The 19,536-nt window shown below is 43.8% G+C and overlaps 1 long non-coding RNA gene across 2 annotated transcripts in view; it reads right to left on the bottom strand.

The window, feature by feature from the left end:
- The window catches only part of LOC122559312 (uncharacterized), a 48,497-nt gene that overhangs the window by 13,034 nt on the left and 15,927 nt on the right, over positions 1–19,536 (bottom strand). The window contains exon 3 of one of the 2 annotated variants that reach the window (XR_006314390.2): positions 9,067–9,185. The exons of the other annotated variant lie outside the window; for it this stretch is intronic. This is a non-coding gene — a long non-coding RNA (uncharacterized LOC122559312). The remainder of the gene's footprint in view (positions 1–9,066; positions 9,186–19,536) is intronic. 2 annotated transcript variants of the gene reach the window in all.

The raw sequence follows: 19,536 nt of genomic DNA, 5'->3' as shown, positions 1-19,536 counted from the left end.
CTGAGGCAAGTGGACGTACCACCTCTTCACCAGCTTGCCCAACAGGGCCTTCTTTGCTGTGCCCATAAAGTGGAGCTTTCCAATTTACCCCACTCGGGGCAAATATGCAGGGCAGCTCTGCACTGACAGCTGTCCTCTGGATGCACAGCGGAACTTTATTGATGGTGCAGCTGATGGGCACATTGCTTTTGTGGCAGATGCTTACTGTGTGCTGAGTTGTTTCAGAAACGGCACATGGTCACAATTGGGTGTCAGTTACTAAACAAGGGGAGGTGGGACCGTTAGGTGTGCGATGCATCTGGTCACATGGTGAGAATCCCTTCAGAAAACTCAATGTAACTTGCACTTAATAAAATGGCATAAAATTCAGCCGATTAAAACTCTGACTCCTACAAAAAAATGCTGCTTGGCTTGCTAAGTATTTCCAGCATTTTTGCCTTGTTTACAGTGTATCATTCAAGCTTTGAACTTGAGGCGACAAATCCTAAAAGTGGAGCCATTATTTGTAGTGGACTTTTTCTCTGCCATCAATGCCCGAAGTTCTTTGTCAGTGTTTCATTTATTTTTGGGTTATTCAACTGTCAATCTTACCATTTTATACCCAGCTGCTTTCAACGCTAATAACCTCTGGAGGCAAATGCAGAAACACACTTTAAATTGCGCAAGTCAAATTTGAACAGTTTGTTCTGAATGAGACCTGGGCACGTCAGGCATCATACTGGGATGGAAGGTCAAATCTTTCAATTTCCCAAGGATAACAAACAATTAAAAAAACAGTGAGCATGTCATAATCTGGGCAAGGTTACATAAGTCTGTGGTACCTTGTAAATTGATGTAAAGTACATTTAGGCCAACATTTTATTATCTCTCCTTGTCGAAAAGTTAGGAATAAAAATTGTAGAATCCCTACAGTTTGGAAGTAGACCATTTGGTCCATCGAGTCTACACTGACCGTCCGAAGAGGAGCCCACCCAGACTCACCCCGCTGCCCTATAATATTCCCCCGGCTAGCCTGCACATCCCTAGACACCATGGGGCAATTTAGCATGGCTAATTCACCTGACCGGCATATCTTTAGACTGTGGGATGAAACCCACGCAGACACAGGGAGAATGCATAAACTCCACACAGGCAGTTGCCAGAGGTTAGAATCGTACCCGGGTCCCTGGCGCTGTGAGGCAGCGGTGCTGACCACTGAGCCACCATGCCACCCTAAAGATGCCACAGCAGCGGGATTCAAGATGTGGCGATCTAACAGGTCTGCCTGGCTAACATCTGCACCATAATCCAGGTAAAGTGGTGCTCCCATCCTCCCATACTAGCCATTTCTGAAAAAAGAATCAGTAGAATAAAGCCCCCAGAACCTTTAAATATTAATTTTAATGTTTAGGGAAGAAGAAGAAGAAGATGACAAAAGAAAAGGGATTGCTAGGATCGCAACATGCAGGCCACACTCCTACAGCAATGGGCTGGCCCGCGGCCCCAGCTGCAGAGGTGCCTTTGATCTCGTTGGAGCAGCAGAACTTAATCTGGGAATTCGTGAAACTCCGAGAGAAGATTAAGGCAGCGCTGGAGGAATCTTGCACCAGACTGGAACCGATCTCTGCCATGCTACAAAAGCATGAGTAGGAGATTCAAAGTCTTGATCAACGTGTTGGCCAGGTCGAACAGAGAACCGAGGTGTTGGAGACTGTGGCGGAGACTTCAGCGGGGCAGGTCCAGGTCCTGGAAAGTCAAGTGCGGGCATTAATCGTCGACGACCTTGAAAATCGAGGTCGAAGTAAGAATGTATGTATAATCGGGCTGCCAGAACGCAAAGAAGGTGAGCTTCTGGTCAGCTTCCTGGCACAATGGCTCCCACAGCTCCCGGGACTGGGAGTCGAGTCGGGCTGCGTGCGAGTGAAACAGGCCCATCGGATCACGGTGCACAGGCCCAGATTGGACCAGCGCCCCCTGCCCGGTCCTAGCAGGATTCCAGTGTTATAAAGAGAAACAAATTGTTATGGAAGCCTCCAGAAAACTGGGGAAAGACTCATAGGCCCTAATTTACAAGGGGTCAAAAATTATGTTTTTTCAAGACTCTTCTGGGGCTGTGATTAGAAAATCATATGATGAAGTAAGGAAGAGGCTGAGATGCTTGAACATCCAATATTCTGTAAGGTACCCAGCTGTGTTGTCTTTGGCCATGGAGGCCCCATGTATAACTTTGACTCAGCAGAGAAGGCAAAGGATTTTCTGGATTCTTTAAAATAGACTGGCTGGGTTAAATATCATGGATAATAGTGTATCCTTTACTCTCTCGGTTGTCTATTGTATATGCCTGACACTATTTCGAGAATGAGTGTGGTTAGGGGGATTTCTTACCTCTCTTTCCCCTTTCTTGTGTTTTTCTTTTGCTAATTCCTGTTATTCCCTTTATTATTTCTTGGCTTGGGATGGTAATTTCTTTAATTGATTATAAGCAGGTTGATGTATGGGGGGGAGGCAGGTTGGAAGCCTACTTTTAATTCCCATGTGTATAAAATAGATGTTTTTCTTGTCTTTGTTTTGCTTGGGTTTGGGGCACAGCTCTAGCCAAAAGAAGCTATAGTGGTATTAGGGCATAGGATGAGTGCCCCCATGGGCAAGGGGGGATGTCTCCAGCTATTGGGTATTTTTTGTTCGGTTTAAAAGTAGTAGTAGTAGTTTGAGTTTTTGCTTTTGTAGTGTTTGCAGTGGGGTTTTCTAGACTTTATGAATTCTATTTTATCTCCACTCGACCGGGTTTCTTCCTCTCGGGGTGGGGGAAGGGGGGGTGCCCAGCTTTAGACAGTTATAGCTAGTTGTTCGTTTAGATAGTGTACCTGAAAAATAAAGGGGAGGTCACTCACCGGTCAAAATAAAGAAAGTGCTCTCAAATCTCAGAAAGGAAAGCGTTGATGTTGTTCCACTATAGGAAACACACTTGAATGATAAGGAGCATTTCAAACTACAGCTCAGAGAGTTTGGCAGGGTGTTCTTTTTGTTTTTCAATTCTAAAAGTAGAGAAGTGGCTATATTAATACAGAACAACCTTCCCTTCCAGTTAATAGACCAACTTCAGGATGAACAGGGGCAGTTTATCATCCTCAAAGCCTTAATACATGGGAGGAGTATGGCATCTTGAATTTCTACTGCCCTCCTGCATGCCCCCTTAAATTTTTAATTGATGCACTTTCTAGATTAATGGCTCTTGGGGTGCGCCATACAATTACAGGGGGACACTTTAACCGTCTCTTGGATCCAAGGGGTCTTTTGGGCATCTCCCTACAATCCAAGTAGTTGGTGGACTTGTGTGGGGAGTCGGGGCTGGTAGATGTGTGGACGTGTCTTCACCCTGAGGGCAGGGATTTTACCGTTTACTCCAACTTGCACAAGTGCCACACAAGGATAGATATGTTCTTTGCTCCATCGATCTTTCTGAATTCGATATTATCCTGCAGAATTGGCAATATCGCCATTTCAGACCATGTGGCAGTGTATTTGGAGACTAAGATCGGGGCAGTGGTACAGGCACACGGCACTGGATCCATTTCTTTTGTAAGACAGCAAATTTATTGAGTACTTCACAAGGGAGTTTAAGACTTGTTGGGACATTAACACAGGTACGGTCAGTAATCCATCAGTGCTCTGGGAGGCCACCAAGGCTTATTCGTGGGGTATAATTATTTCGTAATCAGCAACCAGGAAGAGACAGAGGGGAGAGCAGCAGCATATGCTCGAGGCCTGGCTGAAGGAGCCAAGGAGCCATACTATAACAGACAGTCTGTGACTAAATTGCAGCGGTTTACCACTCTCTGGGCTGCCCTGAACTCTGTACTTATTCAAGCAGCAAAGAGAGAAGTTTCCTTCATAAAGCAAAGATTATTTGAGTACTTACTTACAGTGTGGAAACAGGCCCTTCGGCCCAACAAGTCCACACCGCCCCGCCGAAGCACAACCCATCCATACCCCTACAGTTACCCCTTCCCTAACACTACGGGCAATTTAGCATGGCCAATTCACCTGACCTGCACATCTTTGGACTGTGGGAGGAAACCGGAGCACCCGGAGGAAACCCACGCAGACACGGGGAGAAATTGCAAACTCCACACAGTCAGTCGCCTGAGGCAGGAATTGAACCCGGGTCTCTGGCGCTGTAAGGCAGCAGTGCTAACCACTGTGCCACCGTGCTGTACGGTGATAGGTCCGGTAGATACTTGGCATATCTGGCCAGGAAGAAGAGTGCACTGCAATCTATCCCCTTCATTAGGGAAGGTAATGATACTCTCACCCGTGAGTCTAAAAAGATCAATGCAACATTCAGGAAATTCTATGCAGACTTAGACCAGTCAGAGGGATGTGAGGATGGGTTAGCAAGGATGAGATCCTTTTTTGAGAACTTGGATCTCCCAGGCATAACTGCAGTGCAGGCCTCCTTTCTGAATGCTCCTCGAACAACACAAGATTCAAGAAGCGATAAGGCAGCTCCAAAGATGCAAAGCAGCTGGCCCAGGCGGGTTCCTAGCGAGCTCTACAAGTAATTCATAAACATACTGGCTGAGCCAATGTTGGGAACGTGTAACCGTTCATACAGTCAGGACTGTCTTCCTCCCTCCCTTAGGGAAGCTAATATCTCTCTTATTCTTAAGAGAGGGAACGTTCCTGAGGGCTGTGGCTCGTACAGGCCTGTCTCACTGCTGAACATAGATTTTAAAATTCAGTCTAAAACGCTAGCATTGAGATTGGAGAACGTTTTGCCTCCTCTGGTAAAGGAGGATCAGACAGGCTTTATTAAGGGTTGCAGTTCTTCCAATAACATTAGAAGAGTGTTAAATATGATGCAGGCATGTCAGCAGAGGTCAATCGCGGGCTTGGTGGTCTCCTTAAATGCAGAAAAGGTTTTTGACCAGGTGGAGTAATTGTATCTCTTTTATGTCTTGGAATGTTTTGATTTTGGGGAGGCCTTCATCAGGAGAGTGGCCGTGTTATATAGTGATCCCATGGTGGTGCTCCTTACGAACGGAATAAAATCAGAAAACTTTAGTATTGGGAGAGGCAGCCAACAAGGGTGCCCTCTTTCACCGCTGCTGTTCACATTAGTGATTGAACTGCTGGTGGAGGCTATTTGGAAGGACTCTAAAATAGCTGCCCTGGTAATGGGAATATGAGAGCATAAAATCACTCTCGATGCAGACAATGTCCTTCTCTTTCTGGCTAACGCAACAAAGTCTGTGCCCCATTTAATACGAAAGATTAGTTTATTTGGTACCTTTTCGGGGTATAAAATGAATTATATGAAATCAGAGGCCATGCCCGTCGGAGGGCCTTGTGGGAGTACCTGACCTGGCAGACGGAACTTGACTTCCTTTTAAATGGTCACAGAAAAGTTTCTTGTCTCATCACCACCCCCTTTTCACCAATTGTGCAGAGCCAATTTTGTACAGTTGTTTGAGAAAATAAAACAAGACCATCAGCATTGGGAAGGGTTACCGACATCATGGTTTGGTCGAATAGCTTTGATGAAAATGAATGTTTTTCCTCACCCACTATACCCGATGAGAATGTTACTGTTGTTGTTGCCTAGACAAACGTGCGGAGGGTTAATAGTTGGCTTGGTTCACTCATCTCGCACCGCAGCCATCCTCTTATTAAATTTGCTAAGTTGCAACTTCCACAGGGACTGGGAGGGGTAGATCTCCCAGACTTTAAGTAATAGCAAATAAGCTCCTTATTGTCCTATGTGAGTGATTGGATGTGTAAGGATCCGAGGTCGGTATGGCTTGATATTGAGGCCTCCCAGGCAAAATGTCCCCTCCTCAATTTGTTATTTATGGACAAGATGGAAACTGTTGCTGAGTACTGTAAGAGTCCAATCATTTTCAACACAGTCAAAGTGTGGAGAACGATGCAACAGAGCGAGGGTAATTTACATAAGACCTCCCTGTTCACCCCCTTTGTAGGAACAGGGAGGGATTCAGGCCAGGATCAATGGACTCTGGCTATAAGGCATGGGAGGCCAGGGGAGTCTCCTGTCTGGAGCTCTCCAGTAGGGACCTTTTCCATTATTTCCAGATCTGGGACTACATGCAGAAAAGGACACTCTTGGCTCAGCCCTATAAGTCTGATATGGAGAGAAGTGTGCTTTGGTGTGCGGACACTCTTTCAGTCAACTACAGAGAGGGGGTACCCTGGAAGATGTGGAAAGACTTTATGGAGTCAGGAATCAGGAATTGGGAACGGAAATCTCATTGGAAGTATGGATGGATATCTGGGAGAATGTGAAAAAAATTCCGATTTGCAATAAAGCGCAGGCTATGCAACTAAAGACTCTCCACAGGGCCCATTTGGCCCCAGAACCAACTGGCAAAATTTAAGACAGGAGCATCCCCAAGGTGTCCTACATGCAAAACAGACACTGGTACTCTCACGCACTGCTTATGGTCGCACCATAAGATTGTAGGTACTGGGGTGCCATAGCGAACGTGTTGGAGAGAATCTTGGGAACGGAGGTTAAGGTGGATCCGGTATCCTTCCTTCTGGGACTGCCAAATCTGCCTTTGCTAGATGAGCAAGGGAAGAGGTTATCCAACATTCTCATGTAATGTGCAAGGAAGAACGTTCTAATGAGCTGGATCGCGGAAACCCCCCACCCCGTGTCTTCCAGAATGGCATATGTTAGTAATGGAGCATGTCCCCAGGACTTTCTTACAAATGTGGTGCACCAGAAATTGGAATTATTTTATAAGATGAGGCGGTCCTACCTGAACCACATAGACGCGGACATATCAGCCAAACTAATTAGGGCCTTTTGTACCGTCACGAAGGCCAGATTTGGCGGCTCGGGGGCCCCCTTAAGGAGGAAGCTTGAATGAATGGTTAAATAAATACGGGTATATTAACTGATGCTCCCATTGGTGGGAGCCTCGGTGGGGGAGCATCTGGTGATGTAAATTAAATTAAATTAGTTTAGTCCAATTCAAGTTAGCTTAATTTAATTTGTAATGTTTAATTACTTATTGAATTGCAATATGGCAAAATTGTTCTGTATTTCTGTAATAGTTTGGTTTGATCTGTCGAGTAGTGGGTAGTTTGTTCTGGTACAGTTGTTGTACCATAAGATTGCTGTATTATCTTTTGTACTTTTATAATTTTGTAAAACAAAAACCTTTCTCAATAAAAAAAATGCCACAGCAAGTAAATATTTTCTCATACTTCTTTTTGAAAAAAACAATTGGCGAACATTTGCAACTGGAAGTTACATTGCAAGGGTACTCAGCAATTATCCATTTGGTGCTAATCAGGAGGAAGAGAAATCTCCCTCTCCAATTATCGCTGTCTAGTTTCGTTATGGTAAACATCAAAAAGAGGCATGCATCACAAGTTTAGCTGATGTTTCTCAAATGGAGGAACACGCTATCTGTGAGATGTTTAATTTTTTTGTGCATTTAGCACATTACAAGAAAAATTAGTCATCATGGATTGGGATAATTAATTAGCGTCACCTGAAGATTGGTTAAACTACAGAAAACAAGGAGTACAAATAAATAGGCCATTTTCAGAATGTCTGAGTATAGCTGGTGGAGCAGCACAGTTGGGCTTCAACTTAGTATCTATAGTAATGATGTACGTGTGGGGACCAATTGTAATCTGTTTAAGTTTGCTTATGATAAAAAAATCTAGACAGCAATAAGGAGGAGTCAAAAAGTGTGGCGCTGGAAAAGCACAGCCGGTCAGACATTCCTGATGAAGAGCTTATGTTCGAAATGTTGACTCTCCTGCTCCTCGGATGCTGCCTGTCCTGCCGTGCTTTTCCAGTATCACACTCTTTGACTCTGATCTCCAGCATCTGCACACCTCACTTTCTCCTCAGAATAAGGAGGACACAAAGCATTTACAAAGGGATATTAATGTGCAAAGTGGTAGGATAAGAAGTTGGTAAATAGATTATTTTGTGAGGAAGTGCGGAATTATCCACATTGGTCAGAAGAATAGAAAAGGAAAATACATTTTCAGTGGTGAGAGACCAGAGAGTAATTTTGGTGGCATTGTACACAAAACAAAACGTTGCAGGTACAACAGGGAATTAAGTAGAAAAATTATATTTATTTCAAGGGTATTATAGTATAAAAGTGAGAAAATCTTACCTGGAGGGGGCAAAATAATAATTCCCTTGATGATTCCTGTGATTAGAGGGACATCCCTTGAGAAGACATTGAGTAGAATAAATCTATTGTCACAAATGGGTCTGTTTTTTCCCAGGACTCTTATGGAGATTTTCTCAAGGGCATTTATAAAAATAATTTTGGTGGATATGTTATGATTTTTGATAGCATTTCAGCACTGCAGCTGTTATTTCATGTAGCAGAATGACATCCACACTCTCAACAGAACATGACTTTGCTGGACTATACATAGGTTAGGAGGCTTGAGTAACAGGCAAGGTATATTCCCCCCTCTTGCCTGCCACCTGAATGGTTTCTGCTCACCTGTTTCCCAGGTTACAAAACTAAACTAAAATTGCTGCCACCGCAGGACTTGCAGGGAAGTTGAACTGAGACAGATCCTCTTCCCACAGTGTTTAGCATGTCTGGTTTCTCTTCTGCAAATTCTGCCTGCACAGTAACATTACCTTTCAATTCTTTTAGACTCATTTAACACAAAGCAGCATTTGATATTTCTTCAATCCTTTCTGTCAAATAGCCATGTCAATATTAGATTTGATCTTTATTGCAAGGCCACACAGAGAACTGGGAGGGTCCTAATGTATACACCTAAAGTTCGCTGACTTTCTGTTTACACAACAGGATTGTTCCCATCAGGAATTGATCTCAGCTCTCTGGCTTGTCCCTCTATTTCAGCCTATGTCAATACCCTCAGTTTAATAATCCGCTATATTTCATTCCTAACTTTGCTTTAACGTATGAAACGTCAAGACATTAACAGGTGGATTATCTGTTGGTAGACCATTAGGATTACTTAAGAGGCAACCTCCTTCTCTATGTCTACTTGATTCACATCACCGTCACCACGATCATTAGATGGCCTCTATGATGTCCGGGTGCTTACTTTCTCCCCCTCCTGTCTTCAATCTCCTCGTGTACGCCATTGTCCTGTTTCTTCAGCTCGACAATTGCCTTAGCTCCAAGTGCAGGACGTGAATACTTCACTTGGCCTTGATATTCTGCCTGCAAGTTACATAGAAGATCAACGAACTCCTCAAATCAGAACGAGATAACTCAAAGGTTAATAGTCTGGACTACTACTCCAGAGCCCCAAGTAATGATCTGGGGAATACCAAAAGAACTGTGGCTGCTGTAAGTCAGAAACAAATACAACAATTGGTGCAAAATCTCAGCAATTCTGGCTGCAATTGTGGCATGAAATCAGAGTTAACTTCAGCAGCTTCACAGATGCTGCCAGACCTGCTGAGCTTCTCCAGCAATTTCTGTTTTTATTGTTAATGACCTGGGGACCCATGTTCCAATCCCACCATGGTGGAGTTTAAGTTGAGAGTGTAGTGCTGGAAAAGCACAGCAAATAAGGATTCCATCAAATTTCTGATGAAGGGCTTATGCCTGAAACATCGATTCTCCTGCTCCTTGGACGCTGCCTGACCTGTTGTGTTTTTTCTAGCCCTACACTCTTGACTCTGATCTCCAGCATCTGCACTCCTCACTTTCTCCATGGTTGAATTTAAACCCAATTGTTTTTTTAAAGAATCTAATGATGACCATGAAATTGCTGCCAATAGTCAGGAAAAACCCATCAGGAAAAACCAATTAATACTGTTTAGGAAAGGCAGCTGACCTGGTCTGGACTACATGTGACTCTAGACCCACAGTGATGTAGTTGACTCTGGCCTAGCCCCACCCATGAATTAATTATAATAAGATGCTGTCTCTGTAGGAACATCAAGAATGGGAGAATGGAAACCAGTAATTGGAGGAGAGTGAGCAGGAAAAGAAAGAATTTGAGATTAGGGAAATGATTGTATTCATCTCACTGAAGTATCTTTTATCTCTTCAATATCTTAGAATAAAGGGAAGACCTTTTAGAATGGAGATAAGGAGAAACTTCTTCAACCAGAGAGTGGTGAATCTGTGGAACTCATTGCCACAGAAGGCTGTGGAGGTCAGGTCACTGAGCATATTTAAAGCAAAGATAGATAAGTTCTTGATTGCCAAGGGGATCAAAGGTTATGGGGAGAAAGCAGGAAAATAGAGTTGAAAAACCTATCAGCCATGATTGAATAGCAGAGCAGACTCAATGGGCTGAATGGCCTAATTTTTGCTTGCTGCTATGTCTTATGGTGTTATCTTTCATTGTTCCTGCTAAACACAGTGACCTTAACTAGAAGAATTTTAATCTCCTACATTTCCTTTTCAGAGGAACTGTTTCAGGCTAACACCATCTGGTTGACATTTTATTGTGTGAATGTCCATCTTAGGTCATCTCTTCCTTGCAATGTGCTGGATTTTCAGACAAGGTCATTTCTCCTTCATGGCCATGTTTTGAATCTATGGGTGTTGAACTGATCTACGTTGAACTGTGGTGTCAATGCAGCACACCTCCATATGATTCAGGCAAGTTTTTACTCTCAGTTTATTGATGCACCATCCATGGAGCAGATACATCCTCTTGCGGGGCATTCTAGGATGAGATATCATACTCATGATAAGGGACAGAAAATTTAAAACAGAGTTGAGGAGAAACTACTTCTCTCGAAGGGTTGTGAATCTGGGACAGTGAGTAAATTTAAAGAGGAGTTAGACAGATTTTTAATTGGCAGGCAAATGGAGGTGAGGAGCAAATCGGGAGAAAGTGAGAATTGCAGATGCTGGAGATCAGCCCTTTGTGGGCGGCACGGTGGCACAGTGGTTAGCACTGCTGCCTCACAGCGCCAGAGACCCGGGTTCAATTCCCGCCTCAGGCGACTGACTGTGTGGAGTTTGCACGTTCTCCCCGTGTCTTCGTGGGTTTCCTCCGGGTGCTCCGGTTTCCTCCCACAGTCCAAAAGATGTGCAGGTCAGGTGAATTGGCCATGCTAAATTGCCCGTAGTGTTAGGTAAGGGGTAAATGTAGGGGTATGGGTGGGATGCGCTTCGGTGGGGTGGTGTGGACTTGTTGGGCCGAAGGGCCTGTTTCCACACTGTAAGTAATCTAATCTAATCTAATTCTCCTGATGAAGGGCTTCTGCCCGAAACGTCAATTCTCCTGTTCCTCGGATGCTGCCTGACCTGCCATGAGGAGCATATCAGCCATGATCGAATGGCAGAGCAGACTGGATGGGCCAAATGGCAGAAGTGGGTACTACAGATGCTGGAGATTAGAGTGGTGCTGGAAAAGCACAGCAGGTCAGGCAGCATCCGAGGAGCAGGAAAAATGAGGCTCATTTCTGATGAAGAGCTTTTGCCCGAAACGTTGATTTTTCCTGCTCCTCAAATGTTGCCTGACCTGCTGTTCTTTTCCAGCACCACTCTAATCTAGACTTAATGGGCCAATGGCCTAATACTGCTCTTATGAACTAAAACATGTAAGATTGATACTTAACTTTTTGATGAGATTGGGCAACTTCACTCACCCTCTGCAATTGTCTTGTTGATGAACCAGACATGGTCATACCCTTAAACATATTACTGAAAGTTATAGTTTCCTGTTACATACAAATGTCAATGGGCCTTATTTGTCATCTATATAATATTCCGTCCATTCATAAACAAATAAAATTAACATAAATTTTGTCATCATTTTTAACTCTGTTGTTAAAAGTTGGTGCTACATTCTCTTGAGACAGCAAAACTATCTCTTCTTGAATCACCATTGAAGTAAGAAAACTTAAATTAACTAAACATTTTCCATTTCTCTTCTTGTCCTACAATAACTTATTCAGCAGGGTGAAGATCGTGAGAATAATTTGATCACCAAACAGACATAATACTTTTAAAAACTGCATCAAAATTTTCTTTTAATGTAAAACATTCACTTATTTCAACTAATACATTGAATCCATTTTCATTTTCAAGTTTCCATCATTCAGATGAGATCGAGCTGCCTTGCAACAAAGCCCAACTAAGAGGGATTCCTGAGAAGTTGGAGATGGTCACAAGAAGTATAAAACCTGTGCCTACCACCTCCCGCCCTCACCTTCATCCAAGGCCCCAAAGTATCCTTCCACATCAGGCAGATATTTTCCTGCAAATCCAAACACCTCATCTACAGTGTCCGTTGCTCTCAATGTGTTCTCCTCTACATTGGGGAGACAGAACGCCAACTTGCAGAATGTTTCAGGGAACATCTCCAGGACACATCCACTAAACAACCCCACTGCCCTGTGGCCGAACAGCTTCAACTCCCCCTCCCACTCCCCCAAGGAATTGCAAGTCCTGGGCCTCCTCCACTGCCAAATCCTAGCTAACTAACAGCTGGAGGAAGAACAACTCATATACCTCCTTGGGACCATCCAACCACACGGCTTCAATGTTGATTTCACCAATTTACTCATTTCCACTGACCCCACCTTATCCCAGATCCAACCCTCCAACTCGGCACTGCCTTCTTGAACTGACCTACCTGTCCATTTTCCTTCCCACCTGTCCACTCCACCCTCCGCTCCAACCTGTCACCACCCCCAACTTCATCTACCTATCGTCTTCCCAGCTACCTTCCCCTGCGTCACCCACCTCCCATTTATCTCTCAGCCCCCTTAGGTCCCCCCACATTCCTGATGAAGACATTATGCTCAAAACATCGACTTTCCTGTTCCTCCGATGCAGCTTGACTGGCTGTGCTTTTCCACCACCACAATTTTTGACTCCTTAATAATCAGTTGATTAAATATGGAGGTTGCGAGCAGTCTGGATATGAAGCTCATTCTGTGCCTGTTTAATAATGAAGACCAAGAAAATGAGTTCTACAATCTTCTAGTTGGATTGCGGTCTCAGTTTGTCCACTGAGGTCACTGCTATCATTGGTCAATCACCTTGTGTAGAACTGCAAATATTTTGCCTCATCATCTCAGCTGGATGCCGGTTCACAGTCTGAGACATCAAAAGTAAGATTGCAGTATTGCATGCTGTTCGACTTATAACTTGTAATTATGATCTACATCAGGCGAAAGAATCCCTCCAGCATTGTCCTCAACTTGGAATTCACACTTCTAAACATTTTGCAGTAATGCACTCAAATATCAAGACTGGAATACAGCACAGAAAGTTAGGATTACAAATAATGTACTGAAGCATTTGTGTTTCACACATCAGACTAGCTAACTACCAATTGTTTTTATATGATGAGCTTTTGTAACAAAGAATTTCCTGTCCATCTCATGTCAATTAGCTCCAGTAAATCACTGTTTATGAACAAGAAAGTTATAATTTTAAAACTTCATTCGGCTTAGACATATGAACAATGTTCAATACAATGAGTTGGCGTTGACGGTGATATTGTTCTTTGAATGAGACATTACAATAAGGATCTATCAAGTATTCTCTGTTAAGACAGACTTTTGTATGTACATCTGGCTCCGTCTAGAATAGGTAAAAACAATGGCTGCAGATGCTGGAAACCAGAGTTTAGATTAGAGTGGTGCTGGAAAAGCACAGCAGTTCAGGCAGCATCCGAGGAGCAGTAAAATCGACATTTCGGGCAAAAGCCCTTCATCAGGATTCCTGATGAAGGGCTTTTGCCCGAAACATCAATTTTACTGCTCCTCGGATGCTGCCTGAACTGCTATGCTTTTCCAGCACCACTCTAAACTAAACTCATCTAGAATACTGTGACCTGTTTTAGCTCCCTCTCAGGGTGCGCAATATGGAGGGCCACTTAATTGATATCTAATGTCATGATGATATAAAATGCAAATTATTGTTCTTGGAATTCCATTGCTGGTTTAATAGCTGGTAGTGAAACAGTTTTAAAATGGGAACAAAGCACTATCTTAAAATGGCCACAGTGAACATTTGATCCACATAGATTGGTCAATTTTGATGAAACTAACTTGAATTAGATCAAAGACAGTCTAACCTGAAATTGACACCATACAGGTGGGCAATAGAAACTGTCAGCCAAGCACCCCATAGATAGCTTGCAAAGATTCTCATCCTCTATTTGACTTACACCATTACGAGAATCATCACATGTTGGAGGTGAAGTCTATCCACAACGAACAAACCTGCATAAATAACGTCAACAGACATGGAATATTTAGAAAAGCTGCTACTTAAAGGCAATTTTTGGGCAGAGTAGAGGAAATTAGTTATAGTATGTAAAACTCAACACAGGCAGCGATAAGTCTTCCTCAACAAGAAACAACATGCAAGGTGTGACGCAGAGAGTGGAAAGGAGCTTAGCGAACCAGGCGTGGAAAGGATAACTAACAATACAAGAATCTAACAAACCAACTGGAATATGAGGTTAAAACTTTATGCCTCGGGGATACCCAAAGTATTCTAAACTAATTCTTTTAGTTACTTTTATACTTTTAGCTTTGCATACTTACGTTTTTCCCTTGAGACAAGTGAATGTGCATATGCTTAATGCACATCTTTATTACTTTTCAAGGGTCAGCAGGTAACAAACTTGTTTTTTCTTTAACTCAAGAATATAATTGTGATTGGCTCATTATGGCTTGAAGTAGGAATTAACTAATTACATATTATTGGAAGAATGGTATAGCATCTTGAAAAGTATTTAAACCTTTGATATGATCAGTCATGGGTTCCCCTATTCTCCCAGCTCATAACATCAGAATCCCTACAGTGTGGGGATACACCATTTGACCCATCAAATCCACATTGACCCTCCAACACACAGCCCAGCCCCCTATCCTGTGTTCCATTCACTTCCATGGCACACAATGGACAATTTAGCATGGCTAATCCACCTGACCTGCACATCTTTGGACTGTGGGAGGAAACCAGAGCAAACCTGCACAGACACAAGAAGAACGTGCAAGCTCCACACAGACAGTCACCCGATGGTGGGCTCGAACCTGAGTCCTTGACACTACAAGGCAGCAGTGCTAACCACTGAGCCACAATGCCTTCTGGTTTAAAGTATTAGATCCAATAGCAAGAAGCCTAGTGAGTGTGGTATGTTGCAAGATCTGAGCATTTTGTTATATCACCTCTTTGCTGGGACATGTAAATGAAGTTAGTTTATTAATAGTTATCTGGATTTGAACGTAGCTGGTCATAGTTCAACTGACAGTAAAATGGGACAAAGGTGGAGTGGAATGTTCTTTTAGATATCATTTGTGAAATTAAGGAATAAAGAACATTATGTCATGTCTTTGGAATGTCTAACAATGGTTTTGAAGAGGTTTGGGGAGTTTGAAATATGCTGTGTCATGTTTAGGTATGTGGTAAGGCAGCTCAACACAGAGAAAGGGACACTGAAGGGTTTGTTGGGGATAATGAGGACTAACGTAATTATAAATGAAAGTCATACATTTGGCTGCAAGTAAATAATATGAGATGAGAATAAAATCAATATTTCCCCATAATGTGTCTAACAACGATTCCTTGTGAAAACACAGAGCTACGGGCTTGCTAGAAAAAAAAGGGTGACTCAGTGTTTCGACAGCTGCCTCACAGTGCCAGGGACCCACGTTCAATTCTAACCTCCGGTGACTGTGTGGCATTTGTACATTCTCCCCATGTCAACATGGATTTCCTCCCACTGGCCAAAGAAGACAGGTTAGATGGCTTGTCCACCTCGTGCTCCCGCGAGGAGGTTGAGCAATTCATCAACTTCACCAACACATTCCACCCTGACCTTAAATTTACCTGGACCATCTCTGACACCTCCCTCCCCTTCCTGGACCTCTCCATCTCCATTAATGATGACCGACTTGACACTGACATTATTTACAAACCCACCGACTCCCACAGCTGCCTGGATTACACCTTTTCCCACCCTACCTCTTGCAAAAATGCCATCCCGTATTCCAAATTCCTCTGCCTCCACCGTATCTGCTCCCAGGAGGACCAGTTCCACCACAGAACACACCAGATGGCCTCCTTCTTCAGAGACCGCAATTTCCCTTCCCACGTGGTTAAAGATGCCCTCCAACGCATCTCGTCCACATCCCGCACCTCCGCCCTCAGACCCCACCCCTCCAACCGTAACAAGGACAGAACGCCCCTGGTGCTCACCTTCCACCCTACCAACCTTCGCATAAGCCAAATCATCCGCCGACATTTCCGCCACCTCCAAAAAGACCCCACCACCAGGGATATATTTCCCTCCTCACCCCTTTCCGCCTTCCGCAAAGACCGTTCCCTCCGTGACTACCTGGTCAGGTCCACGCCCCCCTACAACACACCCTCCCATCCTGGCACTTTCCCCTGCCACTGCAGGAACAGCAAAACCTGCGCCCACACCTCCTCCCTCACCTCCATCCAATGCCCTAAAGGAGCCTTCCACATCCATCAAAGTTTTACCTGCACATTCACCAATATCATTTATTGCATCCGTTGCTCCCGATGCGGTCTCCTCTACATTGGGGAGACTGGGCGCCTCCTAGCAGAGCGCTTTAGGGAACATCTCCGGGATACCCGCACCAATCAACCACATCGCCCTGTGGCCCAACATTTCAACTTCCGCTCCCACTCTGCCGAGGACGTGGAGGTCCTGGGCCTTCTTCACCACCGCTCCCTCACCACCAGACGCCTTGAGGAAGAACGCCTCACCTTCCACCTCGGAACATTTCAACCCCAGGGCATTAATGTGGACTTCAACAGTTTCCTCACTTCCCATTCACCCACCTCACCCTAGTTCCAAACTTCCAGCTCAGCACTGTCCCCATGACTTGTCCTACCTGCCTATCTTCTTTTCCACCTATCCACTCCACCCACCTCCCTGACCTATCACCTTCATCCCCTCCCCCACTCACCTAATGTACTCTATGCTACTTTCGCCCCACCCCCACCCTCCTCTAGCTTATCTCTCCACGCTTCAGGCTCACTGCCTTTATTCCTGATGAAGGGCTTTTGCCCAAAACATCGATTTTGCTGCTCCTCGGATGCTGCCTGAACTGCTGTGCTCTTCCAGCACCACTAATCCAGAATCTGGTTTCCAGCATTTGGAGTCATTGTTTTTACCATGTTAAATTACCCAATTGTGTTCAGGAATGTGTAGGTTAAGTGGATTAACATGGGAAATGCAGGGCTGCAGGGATAGGGTAAGAGGGACGGGTCTTGATGGGATGCTTTTCAAAGGTAAAAGCAGAAGTTTGCCAGAAAAGCACAGCAGGTCTGGCAACATCTGTGAGGAGAAATCAGAGTTTAAGTTTTGGGTCTGGTGGCCCTTCCCCAGAATGGCTGTTCAGAGGGTCGGTGTGGACTTGTTGGGCTGAATAGCCTGTTTCCACATTGGAGAGATTCTATGATTGAATGAGATCGCACTGAGGAAAACTCAAGGTGTGGATTCATTGTGAACTACTGCTCTCTCTCTTAAGGAGGTGTACATAATGTTAGTTCCATAATAATTGCCTGCAGTTGAGCATGTGTCAGGCATAGTGCAACACGTTTGTATATTTATCTTATAGAATGCGTAAGGAAATTTGCTTAAAATTATGAAAGACTTAAATCTTTGAGCTGAGAAATTGAACCAGAAACAGACTTATCAGTTAAGTGGTAAACACAGGAGCAAATTACTGCAGATGCTGGACTCTGTACACGACTTGAGAGACATCTGTTTCAGATTAAAGCCTTTGACTGATAAGACTACAGGGTGAGAAAAACAACAAACTTTGGAGACTCTGGAGCCTTTTGTTGCAGATTTTGTGATAAAAATAATGATGTTTTTAAGAATGTGAACCTCATGGCTTGTTGGAGCCAAGGAGAGGAGGGACTTGTGCTGTATATAATGGGAGACTTTGTAAGCCTCAGCGCGCCTTTTCTTTAAGGGTGCCCGACTCTGCAGACTTGACTTGTTAATAAAACTTTGTTTTCCTGAATTTGTCTAGAGCGATTATTGAGAAGCGATTTTCGTTTCTAACAGTACTGAAAACAACAAATGCTGGAGATCACAGCGGGCCAGGCAGCGTCTGTGGAGAGAGAGCAAGCTAATGTTTCGAATCCACATGACTCATCATCAACATTTGCTGTTTTCAGTTAGGTAAGCATTGGACTAGATGCAAGGAGGCTTTCCTAATTCACAGAGTGTTGGCCAACCTTTTGAATAAGCTAGCAGTTCTTTCAACAGACGCAAATTTGCCAGAGCTTCCTTCGGAGCTGATCAAGTCTCTGACACGACAATGTACAAATGTAGGTCAGGGATCGGGGAAGATATCTTGGTGTAGCCAACAGGAACTTCATGTTCAAAAAAGAATTTCCCAGGGCTTTATTTCCTGGATCAGCCTACATTCATTCCCTCTGTTTCTTGCCTCTTCAGGGAGATTAGGTAACTTGTGGTAGATGGGAGGAGTCGCTGTTATTAAATAGCCATGCTATTAAACTGGTATTAAATGACAGGGTTTATGCAAAATGGTAACATCTTTCACCACATGTACACACCTTGGCATAACTTATTTTACATTAATGGCTCTATATAAATGCATCCTGTTGTTATTCTGATCATTCGTTTGTTGTTGCAGGGATCCTGCTGCATATAAGTTTTGATGTTGTACTTATCAATGGAAAGTGCTTAGCAATGAATGAGTTATTTTGAAATGGACTCCACTTTGGACAGGGGAAAGTGAGGACTGCAGATGCTGGAGATCAGAGCTAAAAATGTGTTGCTGGAAAAGCACAGCAGGTCAGGCAGCATCCAAGGAGCAGGAGAAGGAGCAGGAGGAGCCCTTCCTGAAGAAGGGCTCATGCCCGAAATGTCGATTCTCCTGCTCGTTGGATGCTGCCTGACCTGCTGCGCTTTTCCAGCAACACATTTTCAGCTCCACTTTGGACAGAACCATTGATATAAAAAAGCATGAGGAAGTGGCAAGGCACCATCTAAGGTTGTTTCTTGCAATAATTCTGATAATCTAACAGAATGATCATTCACTCTGGTGGAATGTTTTAGTACCCAATCAATCAGCTATTGCAGAACTTTAGATTAAGAACTAAAAAAATTGTTCACTGCCAAAGATCTGCAATTAATTTGAATTGGCAGGGGGTTGGTGTAGACATGATAAGTTGCTTGTTCTGACAGAGCAAGTGGCAAGATTTGAATAAATTGCAACATTCTTTGCCTATTCTAGCCTTGCTCTGACACACCTAAAACCACAGCAGAATGTCACGCAGTTGTAAAATTCCATTTACTTTCATTTGTTTGTTTTTGCTACCTTGAACACATATCCTGACAGACTCTGACATGTAATTGAAGAATGGTTTGCAAAAAAAAAAGCTTGCAACAGCAATTTGGAACTATTCAACCTTTCTTATTCCATAAGTACCAAAAATAAAATCCAAACAAAATCGCACCTGTTTTGACAACTGATGATCAGTTTTGAACTTGAAATTGTACGATTGGCTTAGACCACAAAATGGCGTTCAGCAAATTATGGCACTTGCCATTCCGAAGGAGGGGTTGGTG

The sequence above is a fragment of the Chiloscyllium plagiosum genome, unplaced genomic scaffold (genome assembly GCF_037043375.1).
Source record: "Chiloscyllium plagiosum isolate Xiang-an unplaced genomic scaffold, Cpla_swu_hap1 HiC_scaffold_19, whole genome shotgun sequence".
NCBI lineage: Eukaryota > Metazoa > Chordata > Chondrichthyes > Orectolobiformes > Hemiscylliidae > Chiloscyllium > Chiloscyllium plagiosum.
The sequence above is the reverse complement of the archived record's forward strand: the minus strand, read 5'-3'. Positions and strand labels throughout refer to the sequence as shown.